Here is a 12,319-nt window from a genome sequence, read left to right on the forward strand (position 1 = left end):
GTTATACAACGTTTACTATCATTATTATTCATTTTACTACGGAGTTTGGAAACCTCGTCATAGATCAGGAATGTGTTGTACCCTGCGCTGCACAAACAGCACAGAAGGAAAATTGCCTCTTCCAAGCTATATTGGATAAAAACACGCAGTGATAGCAAAAGGAATTTTGTTAATCAGCAGCACAACAAGCTGTTAAAGCCACCTCGGAGCACCTCACCATTTACTGACCCCACAGTTAAATACCTGCCGTGCGTATCTTAACCTTTTATGAGGTATTTGCGAAGGGAACTTCGAGATTAGCACTTGGGAAAACACCCTGGAACACAGTTGGACCGACATCAAGAGCCTCCCGCGGGGGATGTTTGCCTTTCCCAAATCCTCCTGCCCCGTGCCGGAGCGGGACCCGCTGCCCAGGCAGCGGCACCTCCAGGGGGGCACGGGGCAGCGAGCGGGGCTGCTCGGGGCTTTCCTCCCCGTTCTGGACTGGGAAGATGCTCCGCAGGGAAAACCCGGCTCCCGTGCCGAGGGCTGCCCCGCAAAGCGGCCCCGGGGCCGGTGCTGCCCGGGGCACGGAGCGGGGTTTGGATCCTGCCCACCCCGGCTGTGCCCCCGTCCGGGGCCGGTGCTGCTCGGGGCACGGAGCGGGGTTTGGATCCTGCCCACCCCGGCTGTGCCCCCGCCCGGGGCCGGTGCTGCTCGGGGCACGGAGCGGGGTTTGGATCCTGCCCACCCCGGCTGTGCCCCCGCCCGGGGCCGGTCCTGCCCGGGGCACGGAGCGGGGTTTGGATCCTGCCCACCCCGGCTGTGCCCCCGCCCGGGGCCGGGCTGACTCACGGAGCTGCGGGTGCTGAGCTGAGCGCGGCTATTTCCGTGCTCCCCCTGCAATCCCTGCTCCTCCGGCTGCGCTGTCAGGCACCTCAGCACCCCCGCCGCCTCTATTCTTAGCAGCTAATAACTGAAATAATTCCTTTTGTCTCCGCGCTGTTGGCTCCTTGGATCGCCCCCACACCCGCTGCCAGCGCTGGGGGAGCGGCCGGGGGTCCCGGGGGCGAGGGCAGTGCCCCTGTGCCAACCGGGAATTCTGGTGTGGGCTCAGCATCCCAAATCCCCGACCCCACTCCAGCACAGGCCATTGAGCGGTGCTTTGAAGCAGGGATGTTAATGCGGTGCCACCCCTTAGAAAAGGATTCTGGCTCTTCCAGTGAGTTTCTTAGATTTCACCGGAAAAACTCCAGGTTTTCACCTGCGGGCTCCCATTTCTGTGCCGGCTCTGTGCTGTGGGCTGGGTTCGCACCGAGAACTCAAACGCTCCACGGAAATTTCTGGCACAGCGGAATTTCTGGGGCCGCAGTGCCAGCACAGCCGTGCCAACACATCCCCGACAGCGCCCGGGCACCGTCCCACACCTGGCAGTGCCCGCCCTGGATCTCAGCACCAGATGTTCCACACAATTCCCCTGAACCCCGCCCCTGCTCTGTGTGGGACTGTCAGCGGTGCACACCCAAACAGACGCACGGAATCGGCTTTAAAACTGCCTGGGAAGGGGTTTATTGCTCTTCAGCTGCCTGCTGCTCTTCCTCCTGCTGCTCGGGACCCCAGAGAGAGCAGCAGAGTGTTCCAAATGGCACAGGGTGCCCAGAGCAGCTGGGGCTGCCCCTGGATCCCTGGCAGTGCCCAAGGCCAGGGCTGGGAGCAGCCTGGGACAGTGGAAGGTGTCCCTGCCATGGCAGGGGTGGCACTGGATGAGTTTTAAGGTCCCTTCAACCCAAACCATTCTCTGATTCTGCTGAACTGGTAAAGAAAGGACTCATTTCTCTGGAATTCACTAAAGAAGCTTGTCTGGAAAACAATAAATCTTTTGGAAAAAGATGAAACCCGAATGTTTGTTGAGACTCTGTCCCTCACTGAAGGCAGCGTTTTGTAAAAATCCAACAAGAGCTACCCCACACCAGCACTTGAAAACCTGACTATTCTGCATTTTAAAGGAGCCTTCAAGCCTTTGGGTTGGTAAAGTGAAGAAACTTTTCCATTGCCCTGTCCACCTTTGCCCGATTCTTCGCTCCTTCCGTTTGTGCCCGGCCACTCCCGAGGGGCTGTGCCAAGGCTCCCCTGCCGAGGTCGAGGGGTTACAGATCCACAGCTGCCCAGACTTGCTCCAGCCCGGGCAGGAATTCGCTTGGCATAAACCAGGCCTTTGGATTATTTATCTCAGCCTTTCAGTTAAACAGGAACATGCCCTGATTTTAACAATCGTGCTTCCTGCGCGGGGGGAAGGTGTGGCCAATGGCATTTAAACCCAAACCCCAGCCAAGGCTGCCCCGGCTGGAAGTGCGGGCAGGACCACGAGGGTTTCCTTCGGCACTCAAAACACCAAGGGCCTCCCTCAGGTTATTTTATCACCCCCAGCAGCAATAATGATGTGCACGAGGGTGAGAATTGGGCAGTGTCAGACTCCTTATGTTGCTGCTATTAAATTCATAGAAGAAAATCACACAGGAGACACTGGAGAACTGAGGATGAACCTTTAGGTACAGCCTGGCACTAGAGCAGTGCAAGCCCAAACTTCCCTGGAAGCTGAGGAATCGCTCCCTGATCCTTCAGCGGTGCTGAGGGAACTGCCAATGACAGCCTGGAGGGTCAATCCCCACCCTCCCTCCTCCAAAAATTGTATTTTCCCCAAACATCCAGCCCGAACCATCCCAGCTGCAAGTCCTGAAATCTCATAATCAGTATAAAAACTCTTTATTTTATTAATCAGCACTGTAAGCACTCAGGGCCCAGCTGTGATCAGCCATGGGGCCGCCCCCACTTTTGGAAGAGATTCCTACCCTGCCATTCTGACAGTGACGCTGATTTCCCCCGCCTCAGATCACAGCCATGGATTATTCCCATTTTCCAAGCCTGCTTTCCAGCCCAGGACTTTGCACCCTCATAGGCACTTCTTACAAAACCAAAGCTCTGCCTCCTACTTTTAAAGTCTAGAAGGAAAAGAAAAAAAGCTAAAAAAACCTACCCCAAACCAGTAGCAACACATGGACACGGGCTCCAGTTAAACCAGAAATGCAGCCTAGATTTTTATAGTGGAATGCTGAAGATGTTCAAACCAAAAAAATGCCAAATTCTGCCCAAGAGTGTCAGAAAATGACTTTATGTTTTTAGGCCTCATCACTCAGTTCCAAGGGCTGAAGTTTTCCACTGCCCCAAGATTTCTGACACAGCTGATTGTTCCCCAGTGCAGCACAGCTCTGAGCTCTTCCTGGGAGCCTGAGTGCCACCAGCAAGTGCTTACAGGTAAAGACAGAAACATTCCAAGGCTGGTGATTTTCAAAGGAAAGCTTGCCATAAAATAAACGCATTTCCCCTGAAAGCAACCAGAAAGAGTCATTTGAAATAAATCAAAGTTGGTTTCACCTCCTTAACGCGCCGCAGGCCTGACAAAAGCGGCGTGAGCTGAAAGCATCAGTGCACTGCCCCATTTCTGAGCCTGCCAGCGTTTCATCTCGCCCTGGTGTTTCATCTGTGAGTCTGCAGCTCTGTGGATCTCAGGGTGGCCTCTGCCCGCACAGCGTGCTGCAAACCACCGGGGAGAAGTGGGAATATGGAAAATCCTGCATGTCGGGGCTCCCCGGGGAACGGGGGGGACTGGAAGGCTCAGCAGCCCCGGCCTGCTGCGGGGGTGACTCATTGCAGGAGCCTGAGCTCGCTCCAGTCATTAAGGAAGGAGTTAATCCCTGCAGCTTTGGCCACAACGTGGATGTGTAAGGCCTGGCGTCCCATGGGCTCGATTGCATAAGAAACCATGTATTGTGGCATTTAGTTGATCATGCACTACTTCTTCTGGTCACATGGAGGCTTGATTTCCCCTTGCATCAGCTACTACAGACTTTTTACATTTCTCGTTCTGGTGTCTGTTCAGTTCACCGGGGTCAGCCCCTTCACCCCACCCTTCAGGGCTCACCCTGTCCCACGGGATTCACCCCATTTTTTGCAGGATCCTATGGGAGGAACTGGGCTCTTGTAATTTTTCTCATTTGTGCCTGTGTGTAACAGGTGTCATTTTCAGTGTAGTACAGACAAATCCCAAAATAGCTCAGGCTCTTCAGACGCTGCGAGGAGAAAAAATCGTGGTTACTTCAGCTTTGGTTGTAGTGAAAAACCCAGCGCTCGCAGCCGGCTCTGAAGTCAGAATTAAAATGGCAGACGGAGGAGTGGAGCAGGGATCTCTCTGCATTCCGTGTTTCCTGATGGACTGCTCCTCGCTGCTCCGTGTGTGCACATCAACTCCCTCACAGTGCTGCCTCTCCATCAGCTTCCCCGATTCCCAGGAGCTGCACCTACCACGGATCCTCCTCCACACTTCCCGGTGCTGGCAGAGCTCTGCTTCCCCTGCCGGGCGCCGGGGCTGGCCGGAGGCACCGCAGTCGTTCGAGGGATTGGAGGGGCAGAGGCGAGGAGAGAGCGAGCAGCTGCAAAAGGCTCCTTGCCTGGGGATGATGCCTGCTGTGCTGAAATGCAGAGCTGCCTGTGGACTGTCTTTGTCGGGGATTATTGGATTCTGGTGACTCCAGGAGCGCAGTTATTAGTTCCCCTGCCTACGCCGAGCGTTTTGAATCTGTGTGTGATAACACTTATTAATACTGCTCAGATTAAGAAGATCCTATGGCTTTCCAGCACTTTCAGCACCTTATCTCACACCAAGCATCTGCCCAGCAGCTGAACCACGCTCAGATCAGTGTCCTGTGGGCAGCAGAGCAGGGGCTCGTGGGGCCAGCAGCAGCCTCATGCCCCGAAATCCTGCATTTGTTCACAGCAGCAGCTCCTCTTAAGCAGCCTGGTGCTTCAGGGCATCTGCCTGCTGAGGATTTGCAGGACGTGGGCCTAAAATATTTTATTTCAGGAAGTCAAGCAGTGGTTCCTGTCACCGAAACAGTTAATCAGAAAGCACCAACTCTCTGCTGCAACGTGTGTGTGCGTGCACGTGTTTTTGTTTTTTAGAGCCAGCAAGATTTGCTTTGGTTTTTTTAAAGCAGAAAACACTAAAAAAGTTGGCTGTGGTTTCAGCTGCTATCGCTCGAGATTTGTACTGCTGACTACCAATCCTAAAAGAGTTAACCTGGTAAGTATGACTCAGAAGCAGAGAAGGAGATGCGAGGCTGAGAGCCGGGGAGGAAATGCAGAAACAGAGGTGAGGAACAGAATAATTGCCAAAAAAAGGTGCAGAGTCCAGGAGCGACGTTCCCTCCGGTCTGCCTGGCCCTGGCACCGCTGGCACGGGCTCCCTGGAAAGCTGCAGTTCCGCTCTTATAACACAAGGAGCAGGCTGGAGAATTTAGAGCTGCGTCACAGAGCTCAGCGAGAGAGTGAGAGAGCAAGCTCCGTCGATAGGTCTACCAGCAACAGCCCTGCTGCAGCAAGAGGGGAGAGAGGCAGCAAGAGAGGCAGAGAGGGCTCCAGGAGGAGAAGTGGCACCAACACCACGGACTGGGCTCCTGCCACCATCCACTGCCACTTGCACCTCGTACTCGGGCTCGCTTGGCGTAGGAGGCTTCGCCCATTGACGATGCTGGAGACCCGGCGCGCTTAATCCCACGGGGAGGGAGAGTGGGCAGACACCGAAAGGGTTAACGGGAAGGAAATTTCTGGAACCTTCTCTTCTGCGGCGCTCCAGAGCGAGCGGAGGGCTGAGGACTGCGCAGATGGTGCACGGGCACGGCTCCTCGGTCCGGTTCGTCTCCCTCACGTACGTACCCTTTGATCAGGATGGGGCTGGAGCTGCAGCCACGTATTTGGATTCTTTGCAGGGCGTCCCTTTCCCCCGGCGTCCCTAAGTTGGGAGCCCAAAGTGCCTTTATTATTATTTTGGCTGGGTAGGGTTGCTCTGTTCTGCGTCAGAGCTGTTTTCTCAATGGAGCGACGGCACAGGTTGTACTAATGTCACTCCTGCCGGCATTGCTGTACTGCAGAGGAGGGTAGTAGTCGTGGGGGAGAGATGACAACTTTGCAAAGACTGCTGTTTTCCCGGTTTGTCTGGGCTTTTTGTCTCCCCCCCGTGTCCCTGGAGGCTGGCATGTCGGCGAGGGGTTGGTGCAGGGGTTAACAGGCGCCCTGCGACTCGGAGCTCGGGGGTTTGTCACTGCGTAGTTCGCAAAGTGGCAAACCGTGACGCAGTGATCATTGCAGGGCACGTCGTCCAGTTTTTAAAAGCACTGGGGACAGGTACACGGGTGCCTTCCAGACGCTTCCACACCAGCTGAAAGGGGTTAAAGATGAGTCGAGCCGGGAAGCGAGCATTTAGGGATTAAATGTCATCATTTTGGCGTTGGAAAGTTGTTTACCTTGCTCTCTCGGTGTCTCCATGCTGGCAGGCGGCCAGCTCACATGTGATAGTCTTCCCTGGACTGCTGCATCATTAACGAGAGCCAGCGCCGGCTCCCATTGGCCGGGGAGGGCGCAGCGCCGGGGCCGCGCCGCCATTGGGCGCGCCGGGGATGGCAGGTGGAGCGCCCGAGCCCATTGGCCGTGCGCGGGTGTCAGCGGGGCGGTGTGCCGGGGAGCCGCTGCCCTCTGCCCGCTGCCCGCTGCCTTCTGCCCTGCTCCCTGCTTCCTACTCTCTCCCTGCTCCCTGCTCCCTGCTCCCTGTTCCCTGCCCGCGGGTGTCAGCGGGGCGGTGTGCCGGGGGAGCCGCTGCCCCCTGCCCGCTGCCCGCTGCCTGCTGCCCGCTGCTCACTGCCCTCTGTCTGCTTCCTACTCTCTGCCTGCTCCCTGCTCCCTGCTCCCTGCTCCCTGCCCGCGGGTGCCAGCGGGGCGGCCGTGCCGGGGGAGCCGCTGCCCTCTGCCCGGTGTGCGCTGCTCACTGCCCTCTGTCTGCTTTCCATTCTCTGCCTGCTCGTGTCAGCAGAGCAGCCGTGCTGAGGGGCTGCCCTGTGCCCACCGCCTGCTCCCTATTCCCTGCCCTGCTCCCTGCCCGCTCCCTGCCTGCTCCCTGCCCGCGAGTGTCAGCAGAGCAGCCGTGCGAGTGGGGCTCCCCTGTGCCCACTGCCCACTGCCCCACTCCGTATTCCCTATTCCCTGCCCTGCTCCCTGCCTGTGTCAGCAGAGCGGCCATGCGAGCGCCGGGCTGCCCTCTGCCCACTGGCTTTGCTCCCTCCCAGTGCTCCCTGCTCCCCATTCCCTGCTCCCCATTCCCTGCTCCCTGCCTGCTCCCTATTCCCTGTCTGCTCCGTGCCTGCAGGTGTCAAACCTGAACATTCATCCCAGCGCTCTGTACCAGCAGCTGCCCCTGCCCTGTTCCCTGCCTGCTCATTGTCTGTTCCCTGGCTGTTCCCTAACTTCTCCCTGCCCATTCCCCATCCTGCTCCCTGCCCATTCCCTGCCTGCTCCCAGCTCCCTGCCCACTGCTCCCTTCCCACTCCTGCTCCCTGCCCACTGCCCACTCCCTGCCACCGGCCGCTCGCTCCGTGCCCACCTCGGATCCCGGGATGCCAGGCGTCGCTGGGGCAGCAGGCGGGACAGGAGCCGGTCGCTGCTGGCTGTGCTGGGTGCAGCCCTTCGCCCATGGGTGCTCCTGCGAGGTCTCATTTCGCCGTCCAGTCGCGATGATGCTGTGTCAGAGCTGCAGCCCGCGGTGCAGGGGAAAGTATCGGGGTTCAGGGATTTTCTCCTTGCTTCCTTCTCCCTTGTGAGGTGCTGGAGCGTTGGCAGCACTGCGAACTGCTTGAGGCAGGGACTGCACCTGGAAATTATGTCGTGGGAATAGTTAGAGAAATGAAAACAACTCTTGCCCAAAGTCAGCTTTTGTTTGCACAAGTGTGAGTTTGCACAGGCTCGGTAACATCCCAGAGAGATGGAGATGCCCTCAGTGATGGGTCTGTGAAGGTTTGCAGAGGAGTAACAGCGTTAGAAAGCAAGGACGGAAGGATCGGGAAGGACTGGTTAAGGATGAATGGGAGCCTGAGGCAGAGTGCAGCTCCAGAGAGAGGATGAGGAAGGGGAGAACACTTTTCCCTCTTAACCATTTACTATACTATTTTTTCACCTCTCTTCTTAAAGCGACCAGCAGTGAAGATGGCAGCTCTGCCTGGGAGTGCTGAGGACACAGCCAGCCTTGAGCTTGGTCCTTCTGGCCGAGGAAGTCTCCCGATTATGCAGTGGAGTGGTAACTTTGCTTTCTCGTACGACAGGGACCATTATTCCATAGCCTTTCATCATTCTGAGGCTTACCCAAGTTTCAGGATGTGCTAGCAGGAGTGTTTAATCTCTGTTACTCACTGGCTGACATCTCCAGCGTCAGGGTTGGTTGTTTAGCAACAACGGCTCAGCACCGGCTCAGGCGCCGCACGGCCGCCGTCCCCATCGCCCGGGCTGCAGCCTGGCCTCTGCAGGGTGCTCTGGGAGACAGGGCAGGCACACAGGGAGACAGGGAAGGGCTGGGTTTACACCCCGAGCGGAATTTTGGGGGTTTGGTCGCGAAGGCCGCAGGCGCTGCGGATTTTTCGCGACTCCGTCCTTTGCGCAGGGCCGCCATTTCCAACGGCAGTGCGGCGCAGGGACGGGGAGGGAAGAACCCAACAGACTCTGCGTGCCACTCCCCACTTTCTTCCCCTCTTTCCCATCTCCATCTTTCCTCCTTCCCCTCCTTTCCTGCCACATTCCGTAGGGAATTTCAGCCTCTTACTGCAGTCATCACAACCCCTCCTGACTCACTGCCTTTGCTGGCTGTAGCTGGCTCCCTCGGAGCATCCTTGCCTCCCGCAGCGCCAGATCCGCAGAGCAGGGGAACAGCAGGAACAGCAGCGACAGCGGTGGTCCCTGCAGCCAGACAGACAGGCATAATCACACACACACACACGAGAACAGCCCCAGGCAGCTGTGGACGGGGTTCTGTACGGCCTGGACTAAGGCACGGTGCTGGGTTGTGTGGATGATGGGTGGCTTGAGTCTGTTTTCCCGACTGTTGGTTGCATGGACAACTCCTTGTGGTTTTCCCCATCACAGTTGTGGAGTGGAGAAGCCCTGACTTTGTAAAGCTGGTGCTGTTTCATGGCTTTTAAGGAGGTGCCACTGGCTACTGAGTGTGTTCAGTGTAGGAATGTATTCGGTTTAATTCCTTTTGCCACCATGCTTTGGCCACAGCGATGGTTTCACTGTCCCTGAACGCAGGGGACGGATAAAAGAGGAGTTATTTCAATGTTAAACTTCAGCTGTAAATCTCATTACTCAGGAATTGAGGTTACCGTCAGCAGGTAAATCTGTGGGACTGGCAGGAAACAAGGCTAAGAAGGGGACATGGCATATTTCTGTAGGACAGCAGTGGCTGTGTGCACAGGGATGTCACTGTCACTGGGAGCTGTACCTGGGTATCTGCTCCGGGATCGTTTTCTGCACAGTGCCGCAAAAGGGCCGGGGAAAGCTGCGATTCCTCCCTCCCTCTGACACTTGTGTGTGTGACACTGTGAGCTGATTCATTTTCCTCTCTCTGGGTTTCCCTGCTCTGGGGAGTGGGGTTTGCTCTGCCTCGGCCTTGGTGCAGCACCGTGACGCAGCGTTCGGTGCCACGCCGACAAAATGCGCAATTTTCTCGGCCGTTCTGACCGCTCGGGGACTGCGGGATTCGGGCTAGGAAGGGCAGGATTTCACATGGCCAAGATATAAATTTAAAAGCATTACCTCTTCTTGTCTGCTCGCGAGGGAAGGCTCTGTGAGGGACGAGGCAGCCATGATCTCCTCCTGCACTTGTTTTGCTGATGGTCATGTTACATCTGTGACGCAGACGAATTTTGCTGTTGGTTCCTCGTCGGTGCTTTAGGGAGTGGAGCTGATGGGGGCACAAGCTTGAATATGGTTAGAAACATTCATTTCACATGGATGTTAAGAGTTCAAACCAGACCTGAGGGGTCAGGGGTATCAGATCCACCTAGGGACCTCCCCAGCACCCCTGGCCATTCTGCTGCTCACAGAGCAGGCTCGGAGCCTGCAGCGCTGCTGCTGCTGCTGTTCATTTCCATGTTATACAAATACAGCATTGGGCTCTGTGTCAGGAGCTTTCTGATGCTGTGAGAAGCTTAAAGTCTACAGGCAAATGTTTTTCTTTTCTTATTTGGGAACATTCATTAAAACGTCTAAATGCCAAGTGTTCTACCCTCTCTCCTCTGACAAATCTCTCCCAGACCTAACCAGAAAATTCAGGGCTGCTGCGTAGGATTTGTAAAACTTTATCACGGTGTTTTCTTGCAGTTTAATGTGGGTATGGCTGGGGGGGAGAGCAAGATTTAATTTGGTTAAATATCTGTAATGCTGATGTTAATGGGCAAGGATGCACGCAAGAGGCAAGAATTGTCCATATCCTCCTTATCTCTGTGTATAGACAGTCCCAAGCCCAGGCTGTGAGGAAAAGAGGGAATACTCTATCCCTTTCCCACCCACCCAAACAATTTCGGTGCAAAGGCAGCAGTAGAAAAGGCCAAGCTGGAATGTCACAAAATGGTTCCACCAGCACAGTGAGATGCCAGTGCCGTTTATCCTGGCACGGCTCCGAGAGCGGCACCGTGAGCCGCCTGCTGCAAGGTCATTCCCCTGACTCATGGTCAGCAACCAGTTGGTTCACAAACTCCCAATCTACTTCTCTTGCAACTGTGCCCATGCCTGAACCTGCAGGGGAGGCTTGAAAATTAACATTACTGCAGCAGAGGGGACACTGAGCCTAAAACTGTAGCTCCAAAAAATCCCGTGTCTCTGAAAGATTTTAAAATCCGTATCTGTAATTTGTTTCTTTGCTAGCTCCAAAAACTTTCCACTAGATCCCTCATCCCCTTTTCTCCCAAGACTTTCTCTGGACTGCTGGGAACCAGGAGTGATGTGTATTTAAGGATTCACACTGTTCTAGGAAGAAAACCTCTGTGTATATTTGCATTTCTATAGCTATCAGGTGGACTCAGAGGCTGTCAAGCCAGGGGTGTGTCTCAGGTGCTTTCAGTTTCAGATACCTCAGCTCAGAAGCTGTCTTGTCCCCTCCCTGGTTTCTCCATTTTCCCCTGCTGTTCCTATTTGCCCATCTCACTCGTATTTTCAGCTGTCTCAGGATAAGCTCAGGGCTGGCTCTGGTTGTGCCACCTCCCATGCAGCAGAGGAGTGGTTAATGCCTCTGAGCAAAATCATTTATTTAGTCCCCAAAGTTCAACTTGGGGGCACGTTCTGTGGACAGAGAGGGACAGGGGGAGCAATGCAGGCCCAGCAGGGCCATGAGCAGCCCCCTCCTGCTCCCTGAGCTGCCAGCCCCGGGCAGCCTGACCCTGCTCAGCAGCAGCCTTTGCCTTCCCCATCGTTATTCCCTGGTTTCCAAAGGGACAGAACCTGGCTGCCAATCCCCATGCCAGTGACGGCTCCTCGCCTACAGGGAGGCAGATGTGATGGCTCGTCTGCTAAAAACTGAGCCAACACTGTGATTCAGCCCTCCAGCTTTCCAAGGAAGAGCTATTTCTGAGTGAAGCTCATCCCTTCAGCTCCCCCCACAAACACTCAAAGCGCTCAGGAGTCCGACAGCAGCCACTGGGTTTGCATTTGGATATCCAGCTCAAATGCTTCTTAAACACTGCCAGCGGCCCTTGGACACACGGTGATATTTCAGGGGTGGAATGATGGAAATCCTGGGAACAGGGACACACCAGCAGCTCGTGTGCCTGGGGGAGTCAGCCAGGAATGTTTGCTCGGTGCTTTTCCCCAGCTGTTTTGCCAGGTCCTTGTACTGCAGGTAGTGTTAAGCTGCAGGCTTGTTTTCAGATTAAAGGCAGGTTCTACTTCAGTGAACATCTGGCTGGGTTTGTTTCCTTATGCTCCTCCCTGGCACAGGACATTCTTTTGTCTCTTGAATGACACAAAAGAAGAATATGGCTTCCCTTGCCATTACCTGGAGGAGCTGGAGCAGTGGTGTTGGGGGAACACCATGTTCCTGAACTGACTGTACAAATCACAACAATCATCTCCCCGTGAGAGCTTTCAAGCCCTGCAATCAGTACTTTACATTCTAGAGTGATGCTTAGGTACAGGAGTTAGGAATAGAAAATGGCCTTTCTGCTTGCAGCTGCTTAGGTGGATCATTTGTTTGAGTGGGGTGAGTTTTGCAATGTGCAGCTCACTCAGGCCGTGTAGGGCTAAATTTGATGAGTTTTCATCCCTGCTGCTCTTCCCTGACCTCAGGCATGGAAGTGCAGTGCTTTTCCTCCCCTGTGTGAGTTTGCCCAGTTTCACCTCACTGTTCCCTGTGAAATCTGGAATCCCCCACAGGATCCAGGGGTTCAGCAGGTTCCTGTGCCCTCCAAAGCTG

The 12,319-nt window shown here is 55.4% G+C and overlaps 1 long non-coding RNA gene across 3 annotated transcripts in view; it reads left to right on the forward strand.

Annotated features, from left to right (window-relative positions):
• Window positions 1-12,319, forward strand: part of LOC134561558 (uncharacterized) — a 16,048-nt gene continuing 3,729 nt past the window's right edge. For 2 of the 3 annotated variants that reach the window (XR_010082947.1, XR_010082946.1), the window contains exons 1-2: window positions 1-5,740; window positions 8,050-8,155. This is a non-coding gene — a long non-coding RNA (uncharacterized LOC134561558). The remainder of the gene's footprint in view (window positions 5,741-8,049; window positions 8,156-12,319) is intronic. The other variant, XR_010082945.1, reaches the window with a different exon arrangement.

The sequence above is a fragment of the Prinia subflava genome, chromosome 23, assembly GCF_021018805.1.
Source record: "Prinia subflava isolate CZ2003 ecotype Zambia chromosome 23, Cam_Psub_1.2, whole genome shotgun sequence".
Classification (NCBI taxonomy): Eukaryota; Metazoa; Chordata; class Aves; order Passeriformes; family Cisticolidae; genus Prinia; species Prinia subflava.